Source organism: Bufo gargarizans, chromosome 2 (genome assembly GCF_014858855.1).
Source record: "Bufo gargarizans isolate SCDJY-AF-19 chromosome 2, ASM1485885v1, whole genome shotgun sequence".
NCBI classification, from domain to species: Eukaryota; Metazoa; Chordata; class Amphibia; order Anura; family Bufonidae; genus Bufo; species Bufo gargarizans.
Genome location: NC_058081.1, coordinates 392,656,958 through 392,679,430, shown reverse-complemented (window position 1 = coordinate 392,679,430; position 22,473 = coordinate 392,656,958). Strand labels below are relative to the sequence as shown.

The window sequence follows — 22,473 nt, the reverse complement described above, 5'->3', positions numbered from 1 at the left end:
GTGCCGTTCTACTACAGCTGGGTGGAGTACCGTTCTACTACAGCTGGGTGGAGTACCGTTCTACTACAGCTGGTGGAGTGCCGTTCTACTACAGCTGGGTGGAGTGCCGTTCTACTACAGCTGGTGGAGTGCCGTTCTACTACAGCTGGTGGAGTGCCGTTCTACTACAGCTGGTGGAGTGCCGTTCTACTACAGCTGGGTGGGGTACCGTTCTACTACAGCTGGGTGGAGTGCCGTTCTACTACAGCTGGGTGGAGTGCCGTTCTACTACAGCTGGGTGGGGTACCGTTCTACTACAGCTGGGTGGAGTGCCGTTCTACTACAGCTGGGTGGAGTGCCGTTCTACTACAGCTGGGTGGGGTACCGTTCTACTACAGCTGGGTGGAGTGCCGTTCTACTACAGCTGGGTGGAGTGCCGTTCTACTACAGCTGGTGGAGTGCCGTTCTACTACAGCTGGGTGGGGTACCGTTCTACTACAGCTGGGTGGGGTACCGTTCTACTACAGCTGGGTGGAGTGCCGTTCTACTACAGCTGGGTGGAGTGCCGTTCTACTACAGCTGGGTGGAGTGCCGTTCTACTACAGCTGGGTGGAGTGCCGTTCTACTACAGCTGGGTGGAGTGCCGTTCTACTACAGCTGGGTGGAGTACCGTTCTACTACAGCTGGGTGGGGTACCGTTCTACTACAGCATTCACTGTACTTGGCAGGAAGGTGGCTCTGTAGGTAGCACAAATCTAACCCAGGACAACATCTGCATGGAGTCAGATAATATATATACGGTGATGGTGGATGGGAGGTTAGACAGATGTGCGTGCACAAATGGGGGGGGGGGGGCATCTTGGGAGCAGCTCCTCACTGAGCAGTGTCTGCCCACATTACCTCAGGTGACTGGTGCAGTCAGTCTGTCTGCAGCCTGCATAATAACTACCACCTGCACAACATGGATCCTCCCGGGCACCCATGGCACTGCCCGCACTAGTCTGACGTGTGGGAGTCATTCATGAACTTTCCTCAGGAGAAGGACGAGGGGGCTCTTGTCTTTGCAGCCCACTGACAGAAATAATAAAGTATCTCATTAGGATCCTTACAAGAAGGTCCAATGGGGGTTGGGGGGCCACTGCCTTTCCAGCCCGCTGTCAGAATGCACGGCCCTCCCTCCCCCACCCCCATCCCTGTGTGGCACGCGGAGGGCGGCGCCAGCCTCTGCGATAGTGACTGTTGATGTTTTGTGAAGGAGGCAGCTGATCACTATCAATAATAGGAAGGAGGGGAGACACCGAGGAAGGGAGTGACGGCTCATTCCACTCTGCAGCAGGAGGACACGGCGGCGTCTCCCGGGGAGCTACAGCCAGGTTAGTGGGCAGCTGTATGTCTGTGCTTCTGCTGGGGTTGTACCAGGGTACTGTGCCCTCTGCCCATGTTATACAGCTGGGACTGCCTGTTCTATGTAGGAATACTCCGAAATCCCCAGTACTGCTATATTGTATCCAAGTTGTATGTACTAATGTATACTGCCCTGTACCTTACTCCGGTGAGATGGACCAGTGGTGTCCGCATACCTACAAAGTCGTGTATGTACCGCATGTGTGTATATGTGTGTGTGTGTATATGTGTGTGTGTGTGTGTGTGTGTGTGTGTGTGTGTGTGTGTATATATATATATATATATATATTATTGAGAGAGATTGTTTGGGGGGGCCACTGTGACAGGTGATTATAACCTGGGGAAGCTAACTAGATAACACTAGTATTAAATACTACTAAATTATTATGTAATCAAGTAAAATTATAAAACAGTCAGAAAATAGGTGGTAAGACATACTGATATTATTCAGTGGGGGGACATTGTATTTGTCACTGAATATTAATCCATCATAGGGCAAAACCACATATATATATACCAGCTCTTAATCGGCCATTGATGCCAGCGCTCAGCTGGCATTTTCAAACTTTTGCTGCCAGGTGTACCAATGACCGGTACCGTACGTGAGTCATTGTCTCCGGGGCATCGGCTGGTGCCCAGGGGGGCTGGGGTGACTGACACATAGCTGAGAGGGTGTAAGCTGAAGCAGAGAGGTGGCAGTGGCCAACTGCCCAGACTGGAGCTAGTGCCGGTGGTGGAAGAAGAAGCTTCACAGGTGGGATATGGGTGAAGGAAGTTCTTCCCTAGGACAGTGCTTCCTATAGGTCTGTGATGGCTAACCTCCAGCACTCCAGCTACCACTACCACTCCTAGATGTACACTTGCTTGGCTGTTCTCAGAACTCCATAGAAATGAATGGAGCATGCTGGGAGTCGTAGTTGCACCACAGCTGGAGTGCCAGAGGTTAGCCATCACTGCTATAGGTGATCCAGAGGTTTCATGTATGGGGGGTGAGCCTCTGTGGCCCGTTATTGAGCCTATTGTTGCACACAGTAAGGCTAAGTGCACACGACCGTATGCATTTTGCAGTCCACAAAAAAAACGGATGACGTCTATGTCATGCATTTATTTGCGGATCCATTGTAACAATGCCTATTCTTGTCCGCAAAAGGGACAAGAATAGGACATGTATTATTTTTTTTTTGGGGGGGGGGGGGGGCACTGGACGAAGTGAATGGGTCCACATCCGAGCCGCAAGGATGCGGACCAGAACTACGGTTGTGTGCATGAAGCCTAATACAGATGCATTTGTAATGTGTCCGGTGTGATTTTAGCATTTAGATTACAGTACATTTTCCAGTATGAGAACGGATTTATGTCTGGTTATTCATAGCCATCAATGCAGGAATAAAGCAATAGATGTTCCGATGTCATGTATGTGTTGGAGTAATAATCCTGCTTTCCATCAGACATTTCATTTATAATGCTAATGGAAACTCTTCTGTATTGAGCGCCATACGTGCGGGAGGCATTCAGGCGCTGTACATACTGTGTATCCCTTCCGTGCTGACCGCACCGTTTTACATCCATGTGCTGCTGACGTCTGTCTGGGCTTTGCTCTATATTAGAAACTCAACAGAAACAAGTGTTTGCACAAATGATCCGGACACCGCTGTCTTTTGACATTGGAACGCAGATATTGCCATAGTGAATGAGGGTAAAGACAACACGTCTTAGGGTACTTTCACACAAGCGTTGTTAGAATTCGGGAGGCAGTTCCGGTGCCATAACTGCCTGTCGGATCCAGCAAACGGATATCTTTTTTTCCGGATCCGTTAGATGGATCCGGTGATATACCGGATCCATCTCATCCGGTTTCAAAGGGAATAACAGATCCGGTATTTACATTTTTCAAAGATCAAAAGCAAAACTAGCTCCTCTTATATCCCGGCGCATGCGCGGACCGGAAAACCGGATCTGGTGATGCGCCAATTTCCAGAACACTTGGTACCAGATCCGGCATTAACCCCTAAAGGACCCTGAGATTTTCCATTTTAGTGTTTTCGTTTTTTACTCCTCACCTTCCCATAGTCCTAACTTTTGTTTTATTTTTCCATTCACATAGCCTTATGGGGGCTTATTCTTTGTGGGACAAGTCGTACTTTCTAATGGCACCATTAATGGCGGGAAAAAAACTCCAAATGGGGTAAAATTGGGAAAACAACTATTCTGATAAAGGTTTTTTTTTTTTTTTTTTTTTTTTTTTTTTTTTTTTTTTACACTGTATACTATGCAGCAAAAATTGAACTGTTATCTTCATTCTCCAGATCAGTACGGTTACAACGATACCACACTTGTATAATTTTTCTTGTGTTTTAATACTGAAAAAAAATAATTTAAACCTTTTTGAGGAAAAAATAAATACAGTTTATAACCATATTCTGACCTCCTATAACTTTTTTGTAGTTATGTGTACAGGGCTGAGTGGGGGCTCATTTTTTGCGGGACGATCTGTTCTTTTTAGTGATACCAATTTGTGTGCAAATTTTGTATCACTTTTTATAAAAAAAAAAAATATTGGGTAGTTGAAGTAACAAAAAAATGGCAAATTGGCAGATTTTTCTTTTTTTTTCCCATTACGCCATTTGCTATTTAAAATAGCAGAAAACCCGTCAGCATTGGTGACCGCTGCACTTGTGAGCGGGAGCCATGGTTGGGGACCAGACTTCCGCTGTACATATACGGCGGAGGTCCTTAAGAGGTTAATACTTCTCTATGGAAGTGCACTATTGTTCTGTGATTTTGTCCGGAAAAGTCAAATAGCATACAAGGGACAGAACTGAAGACCTCTCAATACATACTGAAGGATTGCTTTCCATTCAGAGTGCATTAGGTATTGAGCCCCTTTACCGGATTTCAATACCATTAAAGAATAACGCTAGTGTGAAAGTACCCTTATAATTTTGTATTAAAGAGGACATCTCGTCTTTATTACTTTAGCACATCACTAGAAGACCCCATATTTACTGCAGCATTCGTCAGTGTGCAGAACCCATTGGCTCTGATTGGAGGTTTTTAATCAGACATATGTAAAAGGCAAGTAAAACTGTAATTCAATTATCACTATTTCTACTGCACTATTAATACTGAAATACTAAGTCCACATTCCTATGTTTTTGTATATTAGGTATCCAGTTAAACTCCCTTTTTGTCAGTCAAGAAGGCCACCAGCTCTACAGTGTAGGTACCAGTGGCGTAACTATAGGGGTCGCAGCGGTCGCAGTTGCGACCGGGCCCCTAATGATCGCGGTCTCCACAGCCCCGCACGCAAGTGATTAACATTTTTTAATCTTACTTTAATAATGGCCAGTCAGGTCATGCCTGACCGGCGGCACAGCGATGCGCTCTCACAGTGAATTACATCCCGCCCCACCCCCGGCCCCGCCTCCACCAATCCAGCGCCGCCTCCACCAATCCGGCGCTGCTTTCTTGCTGTAATCTCGCCGGATCCCTGGGGCCCACGGCGCACGCCGGATGACGGGAGTGGAGAAGTCTCCTCAGAGAAGGTGTGTAAATGTGCACACACCGCTGGCTTCATAACTCACATAGGGGCACCTGGCAGCATGGCACAGTGGTAATACACAGGGGACTGGCATGGCAGCAAATCCTTCATAGGGGCCCAGCCTGGGGGACAAAATAATGACATATATAGGGGCAAAGTGAAAAAAATTGAAATATATACAGAGCGGGCAAAAAATGTAATATATACACAGGGGACAAATGTAATATATACAGATGGGGCAAAATGGATTTATATAAAGGCAGGGGCGTAACGATCGCAGGCGCAGAGGGTATATATATACATTTTGCCCCCTCTGTATATATTACATTTGTCTCCTGTGTATATATTACATTTTTTGCCCGCTCTGTATATATTTCATGATTTTGCCCCCGAGGCCGGGCCTCTATGAAGGATTTGATGCCATGCCAGTCCCCTGTGTATGACTGGTGGGGGGGGGGGGGGGGGCCCAATTCAAAGTTTGCCCCGGGGCCCATAGAACTCTAGCTACGCCTCTGGTAGGTACCAAAGGCATTTCTAGCATCTAGGCCTAATGCACACGACCGTAGCAGGACGGTGCCTATATTGCGGCATGCAAACATTGACTTGAATGGGTCTGTGGTCCGGTAGGTGCGGTGCGGAACGGAGGCACAGATTGGAAGCCTCTGCACTGCAAAATAAATAGTGCAGGCAATATTTTTTTTGTGGTGCGGACCTCATTCAAGTGAATGGGTCCATGACCGCAGACTGTGGGCACGTGATCAGTGCCCATGCATTGTGGACCAAAATTTGCGGTCCACGCCACAACCAACACACGGTCATGTGCTTGAGGCTTTACACTGGTCTTTTCCCTGGTGTCTCAGACTACCACATTCAACATAAAGGAGTTTTCCACCTTTGGGGAATTTTTTAAATTCCAACACCAGCCTGTTGAAACAAAAAAATAATCTACTCGCCTGTCTGCGGTCTTCCAGTCCCTGTTCTGGATGGACGGTTGTCACGTGCATGGTTACAGCCATGTCACTGCTGGGTCATGTTTTGCTTGGGTACACGTCACCGCTAAGGCCAGTCATTTTTTGTAGAGGCTCACTTGACCTCATCTGTCTGGAAGTTTAGAGGACAGACGACCACAAACGGGAGCCAGAACAGAGCAGCAAGGAGAAGGTGGAAAACTGCATTCTGCTAATGCTCCTGGTATATTCAGAGCCTGACGGCTCCCTCGGTAAGGACCATGACAAACAAATTTCTATATTTGTGCTTCCTTTTGTTTAATACCCTAATGGTATAGTACATCCTGCTCTATAAATGCTTTTGTGCTTTATAATTTATTTTCAATTTTACCTCATAATAACACCCAGAAATGTGTGACACTTTTACATTGAGCAGCCTTTACTCACAGCGTTGTCATGTGCAGGCCGTCTCCTCTGTATTATAATGTAGCACTGGGAGGAGGAGCTCAGCCCTGAGTGCCTGGGGAGAGCACTGGGAGGAGGAGCTCAGCCCTGAGTGCCTGGGGAGAGCACTGGGAGGAGGAGCTCAGCCCTGAGTGCCTGGGGAGAGCACTGGGAGGAGGAGCTCAGCCCTGAGTGCCTGGGGAGAGCACTGGGAGGAGGAGCTCAGCCCTGAGTGCCTGGGGAGAGCACTGGGAGGAGGAGCTCAGCCCTGAGTGCCTGGGGAGAGCACTGGGAGGAGGAGCTCAGCCCTGAGTGCCTGGGGAGAGCACTGGGAGGAGGAGCTCAGCCCTGAGTGCCTGGGGAGAGCACTGGGAGGAGGAGCTCAGCCCTGAGTACCTGGGGAGAGCACTGGGAGGAGGAGCTTAGCCCTGAGTGCCTGGGGAGAGCACTGGGAGGAGGAGCTCAGCCCTGAGTGCCTGGGGAGAGCACTGGGAGGAGGAGCTCAGCCCTGAGTACCTGGGGAGAGCACTGGGAGGAGGAGCTTAGCCCTGAGTGCCTGGGGAGAGCACTGGGAGGAGGAGCTCAGCCCTGAGTGCCTGGGGAGTGCACTGGGAGGAGGAGCTCAGCCCTGAGTGCCTGGGGAGAGCACTGGGAGGAGGAGCTCAGCCCTGAGTGCCTGGGGAGAGCACTGGGAGGAGGAGCTCAGCCCTGAGTGCCTGGGGAGAGCACTGGGAGGAGGAGCTCAGCCCTGAGTACCTGGGGAGAGCACTGGGAGGAGGAGCTTAGCCCTGAGTGCCAGGGGAGAGCACTGGGAGGAGGAGCTTAGCCCTGAGTACCTGGGGAGAGCACTGGGAGGAGGAGCTGCTCAGCCCTGAGTGCCTGGGGAGAGCACTGGGAGGAGGAGCTGCTCAGCCCTGAGTGCCTGGGGAGAGCACTGGGAGGGGGAGCTGCTCAGCCCTGAGTGCCTGGGGAGAGCACTGGGAGGAGGAGCTGCTCAGCCCTGAGTGTCTGGGGAGAGCACTGGGAGGAGGAGCTGCTCAGCCCTGAGTGCCTGGGGAGAGCACTGGGAGGAAGAGCTGCTCAGCCCTGAGTGCCTGGGGAGAGCACTGGGAGGAGGAGCTGCTCAGCCCTGAGTGCCTGGGGAGAGCACTGGGAGGAGGAGCTCCTCAGCCCTGAGTGCCTGGGGAGAGCACTGGGAGGAGGAGCTCCTCAGCCCTGAGTGCCTGGGGAGAGCACTGGGAGGAGGAGCTCCTCAGCCCTGAGTGCCTGGGGAGAGCACTGGGAGGAGGAGCCGCTCAGCCCTGAGTGCCTGGGGAGAGCACTGGGAGGAGCCGCTCAGCCCTGAGTGCCTGGGGAGAGCACTGGGAGGAGAAGGTCTGCCCCGATTGCCTGGGGAGAGCACTGGGAGGAGGAGCTCAGCCCCGAGTGCCTGGGGAGAGCACTGGGAGGAGGAGCTCAGCCCTGAGTGCCTGGGCTCAGACAGAAAGTGGAGGGGAAGGGCTGCTTTAGATGGTGATATCTCCTGAATGGTAGCAGCTAGAAACATGCAACTGGTCTTGTTTGAAAGCTGACAGGCTTTCCTGCTAAAGTCCAAGCAACAGAGGAGAAATCACTGTTAGAAATCGAGTTTTGAATAATCGCGGGGAAAACCTGCTTTTACTTTCACTTTCAGCTGCGTTCACAGCATCCCGATTTCTATCAGTGATATCTTCCCCTGTACTGAACAGATTGCTATCGTTCTCATATTGTCTTAAAGCTGGGAATGTACCAAACCAGACATATGAGCAGCTAAAGCAGTACCTCCCCCCCCCTGTCCTGTCAGTGTGGAGAAGAATAAAGAAGCAGCAGCAGAGCTGACAGGAGGAGAGAAAGATAGTCAAAAAAAAATAATATGTAGAAATGTGACATTATCATCAGTGTAGTGACCCAAATAATAATTTTTTTTTTTTTAAATCCACAAAATAATGTCAAAATTACATTTTTTTAATCTTCCCCCTAAAAATAAAATTATAAAAGTTATTTAATACATTCTATTACACCCCAAAATGGTTCCTAAAAAAACTTTTTAATGTGACTATTAAGAGGCTAAAACAAATGCTTACTGATTTCAGATAATTGCAGGGCTTGTCTTTGGTTAGGCTAGGTCTACACAACGACATTTGTCGCGCGACAAAAAGGGCGCAACAGTTGATGCGCGACATTTTGTTGCACTAATGTCGCGCGGCAATTTTTATAATGGCAGTCTATGGTGTCGCACTGCAACATGCGACATGCTGCGACGCGACAGTCGCAGAAAAATCCATCTTGAAAAAATACCAAATATACAAAAAATTTGTAAAAAATTGTAAATTTCCAAGTTTCAATTTCTCTACTTCTATAATACATAGTAAAGCCTCCAAAAATAGTTATTACTTTACATTCCCCATATGTCTACTTTCACGGATACCTAATATGTATACTTTTTTTTATTTATGTAAGTTTTACACAATAATATAATTTTGAAAACAAAAAAAAAATCATGTTTTAGTGTCTCCATATTCTGAGAACCATAGTTTTTTCAGTTTTTGGGCGATTATCTTAGGTAGGGTCTCTTTTTTTGCGGGATGAGATGACGGTTTGATTGGCACTATTTTGGGGTGCATATGACTTTTTGATCGCTTGCTATTACACTTTTTGTGAAGAAAGGTGACAAAAAATGGTTTATTTAGCACAGTTTTAATTTTTTATTTTTTACGTTGTTCATCTGAGAGGTTAGGTCATGTGATATTTTTTATAGAGCTGGTCGATACGAACGCGGTGATGCCAAATATGTATACTTTTTATTTTATTTATGTAAGTTTTGCACAATAGCACAATAACAGCTTTTTTCAAACAAAAAAAGGATGTTTTAGTGTCTCCATATTCTGAGCCATATTTTTTTATTTTTTTGGTGACTGTTGGTACTTATTTGGTGGGCAAACGCCTTTTTGATCACTTGCTATTGTACTTTTTGTGGTGTAAGGTTTTTTTTTTTACGGTGTTCATCTGAGGGGTCATGTGATTCAGCGTCGGACTGGGGTACCTAGGGCCCACCAGTAAAATTTATTTTGGGGGCCCACCGTATGCATACATTTAAATATAATAAACACTTTTTTTTATATGAACATAAGCTGGTTGAGGTGCTATACATGGAATATATGTATGTAGTGCAGTAAGTGTACTGTGTTATGTGCCACTTGTGCAGGGGGTGGGAGACTAGGGGCCCACCTTGCTCAGGGGCCCACCGGGGGATTCCCCTGTACCCCTGTGGGCCAGTCCGAGCCTGATGTGATTTATAGAGCCAGGGGTTTATAGAGCCGGTCGATACGTACGCTGCAATACCTAAGGCTCCTTTCACACTTGCGCTCGTCGGTCCGCTCATGAGCTCCGTTTGAAGGAGCTCACGAGCGGACCCGAACGCCTCCGTCCAGCCCTGATGCAGTCTGAATGGAGCGGATCCGCTCAGACTGCATCAGTCTGGCGGCGTTCAGCCTCCGCTCCGCTCGCCTCCGCACGGACAGGCGGACAGCTGAACGCTGCTTGCAGCGTTCAGCTGTCCGCCTGGCCGTGCGGAGGCGAGCGGATCCGTTCAGACTTACAATGTAAGTCAATGGAAACGGATCCGCTTGAAGATGTCACCATATGGCTCAATCTTCAAGCGGATCCGTCCCCCATTGACTTTACATTGAAAGTCTGAACGGATCCGCTCAGGCTGCTTTCACACTTAGATTTTTTTCTAAGTTATTAATGCAGACGGATCCGTACTGAACGGAGCCTCCGTCTGCATTAATATGATCGGATCCGTTCAGAACGGATCCGATCAAACGCTAGTGTGAAAGTAGCCTAATATGTATACATTTTTTTCCCCCTATTTTTTTACCAATTTTTTTTTTAACTTTATTTGGGGAAAATTATGTTTTTGTTTATTTTTCTTGAAACTTTTAAAAAAAAAATTGGGGGGGAGAACTTTATTTTTTCAACTTTTTTTTTTACTTTATTTTTTATCTCACTTTGGGACTTGAACTTTTGGGGGTATATTCCTTTATAATGCATCCAGGGGGCTGGATCTCATAGGCTCTTCACCGGAAGGCAGCGCAGATGCCTCAGGAAGGCATCGCACTGCCTTCCATGGCATCGGGTCCCCCCCACAGCCCCCATGGGACCCGATGGCACCACCACCGCACCAGGTAAAAGCTGCAAACCACAGGTCTGAATAGACGTGCGGTTTGCGGCGATCGTGGTGATGACCCCCCCCCCCTGCGCATTTAGCCAAGGTGCCTGCTTAATGATTTGAGCAGGCATCTGGTTCCGATCACTGCCCGCCGGGCGGCGGTGATCGGAACAACACATGATGTACCAGTATGTCATGTGTCCTTAAGGACTCGGGAACCATGCCGTACCGGTACGTCATGTGTCCGTAAAGGGTTAAGGGTTTACTCACCTATAATAACTAACACTATGGTAAAAAAAGGCACACTATTCCCCCCCCCCCCCCCCCCCCCCATTGCTGCAATGGTTGATCTAGATTTCAAAATCTGTCTTTCAGCAGTAGGACATTGAATAGATCTACTATATAAAGCTGAGTGTGTGTGTGTTTGTCCGCTAAATGAATCCGCACCGTCGTTTACACCACAAAATTTGGCACACAGGTACATCAGATGTCCAGGAAGGACCAGGTCTCCGCTCTCTAGGACGTACCGTTCCTGAGATATTCCCCAAAAATGCATTAGCCAATAGAAGCTCGATCACATGACCCTTAGGCCCCTTTCACACGGGCGAGTTTTCCATGCGGGTGCGATGCGTGCGGTGAACGCACTGCACCCGCACTGAATCCTGACCCATTTATTTCTATGGGGCTGTGCACACGAGCGGTGATTTTCACGCATCACTTGTGCGTTGCGTGAAAATCGCAGCATGCTCCTCTTTGTGCGTTTTTCACGTAACGCAGGCCCTATAGAAATGAATGGGGTTGCGTGAAAATCGCATGCATCCGCAAGCAAGTGCGGATGCGGTGCGATTTTCACGCATGGGTTCTAGGTGACAGTCTATTCACTGTATTATTTTCCCTTATAACATGGTTATAAGGGAAAATAATAGCATTCTGACTACAGAATGCAGAGTATAATAGTGCTGGAAGGGTTAAAAATAATAAAAAAAAGTTAACTCACCTTCTCCTCTTGTTCGCGTAGATGCCGGTCTGTTCTTTAGCTGTGGGCTGAAGGACCTGTGGTGATGTCAGATCACATGCTTCATCACCATGGTGATGGACCATGTGATTGGAGCATGTGATCTGACATCACCTCAGGTCATTCAGCCCACAGCTAAAGAACAGACCGGCATCTACGCGAACAAGAGGAGAAGGTGAGTTAACTTTTTTTTTTTTTTTTTTTTTTTTAACCCCTCCAGCACTATTATACTAAGCATTCTGTATTCAGAATGCTATTATTTTCCCTTATAACCATGTTATAAGGGAAAATAATACAATCTTCAGAACATCAATCCCAAGCCCGAACTTCTGTGAAGAAGTTCGGGTTTGGGTACCAAACATGCGCGATTTTTCTCACGCGAGTGCAAAACGCATGACAATGTTTTGCACTCGCGCGGAAAAATTGTGCATTTTCCCGCAACGCACCCGCCTCTTATCCGGGCAAAAAACATGACGCCCGTGTGAAAGAGGCCTTACTGTTAAGGGGTGGGGGGCTGTGGAGGTCACTGTTTTGGGGGTGTGGTGCTTTAGATGTCACTGTTATAGTGGATAGTGTTGATATCTTTTTAACGACACACACAAACATTAATTGAAATAGATTAAATATACCCGAGCGAAGCCGGGTCCTTCAGCTAGTTTAACATAAAGGGCAAAACCTTTTGAAGAATGTGATAAATGTATATGAAATGTACATAGAAGACATGATTTGGTCAGCTGACCGTTTCTAGGAAAAATGCTAAATTAGTAATGCGAATGAATATCGTATCCCCTTAAAAAACAAACAAAAAAAAAACACATTAAATTTATGAAAAAAAACAACAACTAGGCATCCACTACTATCACAGAACATCAGTACACACTGACCCTCGTAACAAAATTTTATATTTCTACAGAAACAAGTTAATATTTTGGTGTTTCTGCTGAAGATAGCAAATTTAGAAAAGGTACATACACTACGTGCAGAATTATTAGGCAAATGAGTATTTTGACCACATCATCCTCTTTATGCATGTTGTCTTACTCCAAGCTGTATAGGCTTGAAAGCCTACTACCAATTAAGCATATTAGGTGATGTGCATCTCTGTAATGAGAAGGGGTGTGGTCTAATGACATCAACACCCTATATCAGGTGTGCATAATTATTAGGCAACTTCCTTTCCTTTGGCAAAATGGGTCAAAAGAAGGACTTGAAAGGCTCAGAAAAGTCAAAAATAGTGAGATATCTTGCAGAGGGATGCAGCACTCTTAAAATTGCAAAGCTTCTGAAGCGTGATCATCGAACAATCAAGCGTTTCATTCAAAATAGTCAACAGGGTCGCAAGAAGCGTGTGGAAAAACCAAGGCGCAAAATAACTGCCCATGAACTGAGAAAAGTCAAGCGTGCAGCTGCCAAGATGCCACTTGCCACCAGTTTGGCCATATTTCAGAGCTGCAACATCACTGGAGTGCCCAAAAACAGAAGGTGTGCAATACTCAGAGACATGGCCAAGGTAAGAAAGGCTGAAAGACGACCACCACTGAACAAGACACACAAGCTGAAACGTCAAGACTGGGCCAAGAAATATCTCAAGACTGATTTTTCTAAGGTTTTATGGACTGATGAAATGAGAGTGAGTCTTGATGGGCCAGATGGCTGGTTTGGTAAAGGGCAGAGAGCTCCAGTCCGACTCAGACGCCAGCAAGGTGGAGGTGGAGTACTGGTTTGGGCTGGTATCATCAAAGATGAGCTTGTGGGGCCTTTTTGGGTTGAGGATGGAGTCAAGCTCAACTCCCAGTCCTACTGCCAGTTTCTGGAAGACACCTTCTTCAAGCAGTGGTACAGGAAGAAGTCTGCAAGGTAAGAAAAACATGATTTTCATGCAGGACAATGCTCCATCACACGCGTCCAAGTACTCCACAACGTGGCTGGCAAGAAAGGGTATGAAAGAAGAAAATCTAATGACATGGCCTCCTTGTTCACCTGATCTGAACCCCATTGAGAACCTGTGGTCCATCATCAAATGTGAGATTTACAAGGAGGGAAAACAGTACACCTCTCTGAACAGTGTCTGGGAGGCTGTGGTTGCTGCTGCACGCAATGTTGATGGTGAACAGATCAAAACACTGACAGAATCCATGGATGGCAGGCTTTTGAGTGTCCTTGCAAAGAAAGGTGGCTATATTGGTCACTGATTTGTTTTTGTTTTGTTTTTAAATGTCAGAAATGTATATTTGTGAATGTTGAGATGTTATATTGGTTTCACTGGTAAAAATAAATAATTTAAATGGGTATATATTTGTTTTTTGTTAAGTTGCCTAATAATTATGTACAGTAATAGTCACCTGCACACACAGATATCCCCCTAAATAGCTAAAACTAAAAACAAACTAAAAACTACTTCCAAAAATATTCAGCTTTGATATTAATGAGTTTTTTGGGTTCATTGAGAACATGGTTGTTGTTCAATAATAAAATTAATCCTCAAAAATACAACTTGCCTAATAATTCTGCACTCCCTGTATTTGGGTTTAAAATGGTTTTCCAAGATATTTTTACTGTTGACTTATCCTCAGGACCGGTCATCAGTATGTGATCGGTGGGGGTCTGACAACTAGGACCCCTACGATCAGCTGAGAAGGCATCAGCATTGTACAGTGGCTGTGCTTGGTATCACAGACCAACTGAATTCACTTGGGACTGAGCTGCACCTAGGAGTCACGGTTCTCACAGGAGCGCTGCTGCCTTCTCAAACAGCTGATCGACGGAGGTGCCAGGTGTCAGACCCCCACCAATCACATACTGATGACCAATCCCTAGTATAGGTCATCAGTATAAAAAAACTCAGAAAACCCCTTTAACAACCCATAATCAAGAACAGAAAGCACTTATTAGCATAGATGCCATATCAATAGTATGGAAACCATATAAGCTCCATCTTGGGTTGGTCCTATCTAGATGGGTGGTGTTAGCACCACCTAGTCACAAGCAACCTGGCAAACAAGCCAGTTTTGGGTAGTTGGTGGGAGACTCGCTGTCCTATTGAAGGGTTACGGAAAGACTAGGCCTACCTTTTTTTTTAGATTTTTTTTTTTTTTTGGGTGGTGCTATCTAGAGTTTTACTTATGCAGCTTCCAGGTGATTATGAAAGTTGCCACCTCAGATCAGACTGATAATATTAGAAAATGACTGCAGAACAGTTTTTATTGCCCTACGGCTACATGCACACGACCATATGTGTATTGCGGATCCACAAAAAAAAGATGACGTTCTGTATGGTATCAGTTTTTTTTTTTTTTTTTTGTGGATCCATTGTAATAATGCTTATCCTTGTCCGCAAACTAGAAAAAAAATAGGACATGCAGTATTTTTTTGCCGGGGCAACGGAACGGACATACTGATGCGGACAGCACACTGTGTGATGTCTGCGTTTTATGCTGACCCATTGAAATAAATGGGTCCGCATTCTATCCGCAAAAAATAAAACCGGATAGAATGGTTAGTGTGTCCATGTGTCATCCATATTCCACAGACACTACTCAGCTGAAAATGTATTTCCATAGCATCTCCTACCAGTAGTCCATGAAACACTAACAGAACAGATGCCATTCGTGTTGTCAGTGGTTTATGCGGACCCATTGACTTCAGTGGGTATGTGTGTGCTGTGCATGTGAATAAACTCACTAAAATCAATGTGTTTGTGTGCTCTCCATGAAAAATGCAAATAGCACACATCCCTGAAAAACGGAAATGTGATGCGTAAAATAAATACATTTTTAGATTCCTGTTATTCCTTTGCCCTTGGTGGGGAATTATAATTCTAAGAATGACCAAAATCAACCAATTTAAAAACTAAAATCTTTAGCAGGAAAACATTGAGATTAGGGATGATTGCCAGGTAGCCGTGTATGAACAGTCCCTTCTCTAGTATCTGAAGCATTGCCCCTGTGCTTACACCCCTACTTGGCGCATCGGAGAAAGCATAAGATTGTTATAAGATGCCTGGCCCTGTTAATCAAGTGGCAGCAGAAAGATTCTTCAGTAGTGAGGACAGCCCCTCACTGCTCAAAAACTCTGATGAATGAGTTGATTCGCTCATCTGTAATTGGGATTTGTTGGGTCAACTAACAATCTACACATGCTCCATGTACTTCAATGGATACATGGCTGAAAGCAAACATACCCACTTTTCCATTGAATTTGTAAAAAGGGGTCAGTTAATTTTTTGCATGTAGGTGTACAATTTTACTGCTGGGCTCCTCACTGATTTACCCCATTTTGTGTTTCCATGGTCAGCTGTCAGACGATGTTCCGTATTTAGTCTGTCTTTTTAAAGTCTGCCATATCAATGAGTACCAAATTCAATGATATGAATACTTGGTGTCTGCACTGGTCTAATGATTGGGGCAATTTTCAATTGCTCTTTATTACAAATTTTAGAACCACTGTCTTTGTGCAGCCTTGAGTTTCTCTAGTAGCAGGATCTTTGACATTTTCACTCTGTTCCATCAGGCAGCTCAGTTGACAGACTCCTTACCTCCTAGACACTTGTTATAGCTCAATTCCTATCTTACTGATAAGAATGTGGCTTAAGGGCCCTTTACATGGGGCGAGAATTGAAAAGATTATCGCTAACAAGCATTCATAGTAACGCTCAATAGTGAAGATCTGGCAGTGTAAATATACCGCTCATGAACGAGCATTGGTGATTGGATCATTAGTGCAGCCCAAAAATCTCAGTGGCAGATTGTGCTGCCGGGAAGCAAGCCTGTATGGGAAAGAACGATGGTATTAGTGGTCCTCCCCCATACTCTGGAGGAGATCGCTGCATGTGATAGCAGCGGTCTCCTCCGCTAGCGATCAGCAGATTGTTGGGAAGGTGGCGTTCCTTCCGGACAATCTGCTTGTACATTGTCCAGTGTAAAGGGACTTTAAAATAAGAGATTATGACCTTTTAGAGAGAAGATTAGATGCCTGGCGCAATGTGAAAGTAAAAAGTACAATTTACACGGGTAGAAAAACGGTTAGCTCTCTGTGACAGAACGGCTCAATATTTTATATAAAGACCAATTGCAAAATATATTTTTAGCCCAAAATGAGTAAAATGCAATCATTAAAAAAAATTGCCCCCAAAGGTGTACAACCTTTTAATAGCCAAATGTGAACTGGACTGCCTCTGAAACAAAATATGGGTTATGTAGATCTAGTTCAATGTCTGGTACCTGCGGGATACGACACAGTTTGTAGAAAGTGCTTATCTAGCACATCTTGTATTTACTTATCTAGTCTCCCAAGGGATCTCTCCGGCACTGGCAGTTAACCTCTCCTCATCCTCAAGTACTTCCTCCACTTGTTTAAGGAAAATCAATAAACTTGGATTAGTTGCTAAAACCTGTCTTACAAATGAGATTCAGGCTTGGATTTTTTAAATGAATGTCATTGCATGATATGAGTTCCCACAACATTTGATGTTCAGGCCTACTTGTAATGTTTTCAAAATATTCTTTCCTATAGTCTGTCTTAAAGGAAGACTCTCTGGGTCTCTGCTGGTGGGAGGAATGAAGCAGTTTGAAGTGTACTTTTATGGAAAAGACTCTGTAATTTGTCATTTATTCTTTTAAATCTGTGCTCATTCTGGGATTAGGAGTCCACGGGGCGGTCCCACTAAGAGACTGACAGCTGTTTCTGTATGCGCTCATGCAGGAATGTGGTCCATTGATACTATTCCTGACCTGCACAATGCTATGCTATGTTATGTCAATGACATTTGAAAGATATATGAAGTGAAAAAAAAATCCCTCACCAGAAAGACATGGAAGGCACCAGTGAAGCCCAGATTAACGGTGATGTATGTTGTCACATATCATTGTTATCTGGACGTATCTTGCGTTCAGCACGTTGATTACGGAGGGCTTTTAATTGTCTAGGGAGCTTAGGACACTCCGCTGTTTTTTATAGTAATGGGATCACAAAACCACTGATGGGGATTTTCAAGCAATACATTACTTGTGACATCACAGAAAAGACTACATCTCAGTATGGTACTTCTAAAATCCATATTTTATTAGTATAAATGAATTTAACACAATTAAGCTCATATTGGTCAAAAGCTAAGGCGTTCATTCATTATATTAGGCGTATTTCAGGTGCAGAGGGCAGTGTAACTGTTAGTTGCGCTGCCATCTGTGACTTTTCCACACTCACGCCAGGTCTAAAATTGTGGGCGTGGCTGGGACGAGCCGGCAAACAAATAGCTATATGCACCAGATATTTGTGGGGGTGCCTCGCTAGGTTTTCTTCCTCTGAACTGCCACCATTGCATTATTATTGCATTTTTTTATAAAACAGTTACAACCATGTATGTGCTGTATATCAGTTACACCCCCCCCCCCTTCCAATAGTCATGTGGGCTGTGCCACTTTTGTGCTTTACATCATAGGATAGGCTCTATTCAATGGGCATGATTACATCCCGGACTGCATGACTGTTCACAGGAATGGCAACATCCAGCAGTTATCGTATAGCGCACGTAGAATTATAACTTTTCTTAATATATAATGTACTAACACAGGGTTTATGAAAAAGCACAATGCTAAAGCTGCTCGAGCAGAATTTATTTTTAATGATTTTATGCCTTTATATAGAATAGAATAACAATGTTTGTGGTAGTTTAGGGGAGGAACACCTAGTAGGAGGTTCCCTTTAAGCCACTGTCAACACTTGCCTTTATACTGAGATTAAACCTTATCCTTCAAGCAGTGGTTTTATGATGCAAATTGTTTGACCTTTAGGGCTCATGGTAGTGACCAGTATATTTTCTGCATATGTAAGGACATTAATCACATTATACAGCACCGAAGAAAGATCCTTATTCTAATGAAATTCCCTAATTGACTAATTATGGTGACATCAGTAGTTATTACATTATAATGGAATAAAATATTAATTTTTGACACTTTTCTAAAAATGAATCGTGGAATTTCACATTTACATTTGTTAATCTTGTAGGCATGTTTTATTAAACAGAACTGGGAAAACATGGTTTATTCAAATGCAAGCGTAAAAGTGTTAGTCTTGCTATAATATTCAGTATCTTAATGGTTTGTGGGATTTAAAACCATATTCCATCCTAACTAAAAATTTAGGGAGCCAATACTGTAAATACTTAAGACATGGTCCACCAAAGAAGGACATAGGTAGGTGGAGCACTAGACGAGCCAATAATCAAAACTAGATCAGAGTCAGGGTTCAGAACTAAAATATCTCACACACTAAAAAGTTAAGGCTCTGATTGAGGAAAGACGAAGATCTCAGGAAGGTGGGTCCGTGGTAGGTGTGAAAGGATTCCGAGGGAAACTGCAGATTGGTAGTGAATCCTTTAGGACCCTTTACACAGGCCGAGAATCAAACAGATTATCACTAACAAGCTTTTATAGTAACGCTCATTAGCAATGATCAGGCAGTGTAAATGAACCGCCGATTGCCTGATGAACGAGCGAAATACTTTGTACGCAAAAGTGATTGTTTACCGGAAGCAGATCATGCTATGCAAACACGATCACCTGCCGGCAAACAATGAGTTCTTATAGGGAAGAGCAGTGGCATTAGCGATTGCTCCTCCCCATACTCTGGAGGAGATTGCTGCATGTAAATGCAGTGCTCTCCTCCGCTAGTGATTAGCAAATTGTTGAGAAGGAACACTTCAATCCCGACAATCTGCTGTAATATCGTCCCATGTAAAGGGACCCATACACTGAGCTCCTACATCCAAACAGGATCTCGACATTCCTTTGTTCCATCTAACAGCCACTTAAAAAGGACTTTGTTACACCTAGTACCTTACACCTAATACAGCACACTATGGCCCCCTCTCTGTTTTGTCACCTAATATGTAAATGCAGAGTAAAGGTCGAAGGAGGAGGGGACCTCTGCTTTCTTCAGTGTCCGTAGTCTCCTTCTTCGTTTTGATACTGTCCAATCAATGGGCACTGTTTCACAGCCAGTAAGAAGACATGGGGCCAGATTTATCATTAGCTCAAGTCAGAATAATGGAGTGACAAAGTTTTTAAATTATGGCGCAATCGCTAAACCTGCGCCATAATTTGTGACTTTTTTCTGCTCTGTGCTATGCTCGCCAGTTTTCTAAAAGTGGGCGTCTTTTCTTATGTAAACTAATCTCTAGACAGATTTCTATTTTTAAAAAGTCACAAAAAAATTCGCTATTTCACTCCAGTGAAGACCATACTTATCTTTTGAAACTTTTTAATAGAACATGCGACTTTTCCGTAAAGACGTGTGACTTTTGTAAAGCTGCTTGCTGACAGATAAACTGCTACCGTCAAACCACATTTATTACAGTCTTAAAGGGCCGCTCATAAATCTGACTTGGTCAAAACTGACTTTAGCCATATGTGAAAGTGGAGTGAGCTGTCAGTCATGATAAATCTGACCCACGCTGTTCTCATGGGATTTGCCTAGCCTCACAAGAAGAGCTTAAGACATTCAGGAACCGACTTTACCTTACCTTACCTCTTGGCTCAGAAATGTCTTCCTTATATATGCTGTTATTGTGATATTAGGTCAATCTTGCAAGAACAACATGTCCACATTGATTGGATGGCACCACAGCAAGGGAGAACACTATGCCTACTGAGCAGAGCATAGGTCTCTTCCTCCCTGTACCTTTACTTTGCATTTCTATATTGGGCACCAAAACAGATCAGGGGCCATAGCCAGTGGTGTATCTTGGTTTTGTGCTGCCCTAGGTGAGACTAAACTCGGGCACCCCCCTAATATACATTTGACCCGCCCCATCCTTGTTAAAAAACAATGTACAGCTAGAGTTAGTACAGGATTAATCCCTCCCTAATTCTCCCCCCCTCTAACCACCCAACGGGTCCCACCCCCCTTACCCCCCAAAAAACTAAGTAATTGAATTTTTGTGAGTTACTGTAATTTAAGTACTTGCAGTTTTTGAAGACAGCAGGCTCAGGGTTCAGTGCATTGGTGGCCGGGGCCTGGCCTCAGTGTTCACGGTGACCGTGTGCAGGATCCGCTCTATACTTGGAGGAGATAAGGCTCACCCTAGCGTTGCCGGCCTGTGACTCCACCTCCGTGTGACGTCACGACGGCAACGTGAGGACGCAAAAGGCAGGGGAGGTCGGGAGGAAGTAAGTTTTTCAACTCCTTCACTATGCGGCGCCTCGCATAATGAAGGATCGGACAAGGGGCAAAAAATATATTTAGCATATTGTGTAACTATCACTAAGCAAACAAGGCATTTTGCCGCCCCCTTTTCAAGTGCCGCCCTAGGCAAACGCCTTGTTTGCCTTGTGATAGATACACCCCTGGCCATAGCGGGGGAATGGAGGGGCTGATTTAAAAATAAATAAATAAAATGCTGTGGAATCTGCTTCAGGGTACTTTCACATTAGCGTTTTTCTTTTCCGGCATAGAGTTCCGTCACAGGGGATCTATACCGAAAAAGAACTGATCAGGCATATCCCCATGCATTCTGAATGGAGAGCAATGTGTTCAGGATGCATCAGGAGGTCTTCAGTTCAGTCTTTTTGACTGATCAGGCAAAAGAGAAAACCGTAGCATGCTACGGTTTTATCTCCGGCGGAAAAAAAAACCTGAAGACTTGCCTGAATGCCGGATCCGGCATTTTTTTCCATAGGAATGCATTAGTGCCGGATCCGGCATTCAAAATACCGGAATGCTGGATCCGTCCTTCCGGTCTGCGCATGCGCAGACCTTTTAAGATGAGAAAACAATAAATACCTGATCCGTTTTGCCTGATGACACCGGAAAAACTGATTCGGTATTGCAATGCGTTTTTCAGACTGATCAGGCATTTTTCAGACTGATCAGGATCAGAAAAAATGACATGCGTTTGCATATAGTTTGCCTGATCAGGCAGGCAGTTCAGGCAACGGAACTGCCTGCCAGAATCAAAAAACGCAAGTTTGAAAGTACCCTCAGACGGACAACAGAAGGTGTTGGGTATAACAATAAAAAATGACAGGCCCTCTTTAAAACTTGATTTGTTTAATGTAAACCAAGGAGCACATGAAATTCAGTCCTGTAGTAGGGTAAACAAGGGGCAATGCGTGAACATCCTGAAGCTAGGACCCTTGGTTACATAATCAAAGGGGCCCAGTGTTTTAGTGTAAAGAGGTCACTATTTCTCCATTTTAAATGGTTGGAGATTATGGAAATATATAAGTGAGAAGACCCAACTGTTGATATTAAAAATTCTGTCACCTTCAAAATCTGTTTCAAAGTAAACAATATGCTTTGTAGGCTATTGCCCTGAAACAGAACCATACCTTTCTTATGATCATCCAGTCATTTACTCCTGTTCTGATCAGTGGGAACTTCCCTACTGTTTGTTCTCCAATCTGTTAGATTGCTTGGAGCAGTTGCTATACAACTGCCTCACAGCTGATCCCTTAGGCCTCATGCACACGGCCGTTGTGCGTCCGTTCCTTGCCCGGGGACCGCGGGCAACGTCTGTGCGGTGGCCGTGACTGATCGAGACAAGAATAGGCAGTTTTATGGGGGTGCCGGCCGGGTGTATTGCGGGTGGACTCTTATTTTTATATAGTTTAGAATGAAGTAGGGGAGGAGATCTGATAACTATGTATAACTGTATTAAAGACCAACACAAAGGCTAAGAAATGTAAGTCTTAATGCAATCCCCCCCCCCCCCCCCCCCCCTCATTGAGTTCAAGTCAAATATGATTTCTGGCCCATGAGCAACTTTTTCTGTCAAGCACAACTCATTTACTAAAGAATTAGACACTTTTCTAACTGGCCAGGGATAGAAAATGGTAAATTAAACATGCCAACTAACCGTTGTGCTGCCATCTGCGCCTGAGATACGGCTAATTTAGGCATATTTCAGATTAATAAATGACCCCACCTATCTTTAAAAGCTCCTATGTCCAGCCTG

The 22,473-nt window shown here is 45.0% G+C and overlaps 1 protein-coding gene across 3 annotated transcripts in view; it reads left to right on the top strand.

Annotated features, from left to right (window-relative positions):
- Window positions 1-1,203: 1,203 nt before the first annotated feature.
- The window catches only part of CPLX2 (complexin 2), an 84,729-nt gene continuing 63,459 nt past the window's right edge, over window positions 1,204-22,473 (top strand). Inside the window, exon 1 of one of the 3 annotated variants that reach the window (XM_044280814.1) lies at window positions 1,204-1,352. The gene's annotated coding sequence lies outside the window, so the exon portion shown is untranslated. Of the gene's footprint in view, window positions 1,353-4,370; window positions 4,459-22,473 lie in introns of those variants that run through there. The other 2 variants (XM_044280817.1, XM_044280815.1) reach the window with 2 other exon arrangements.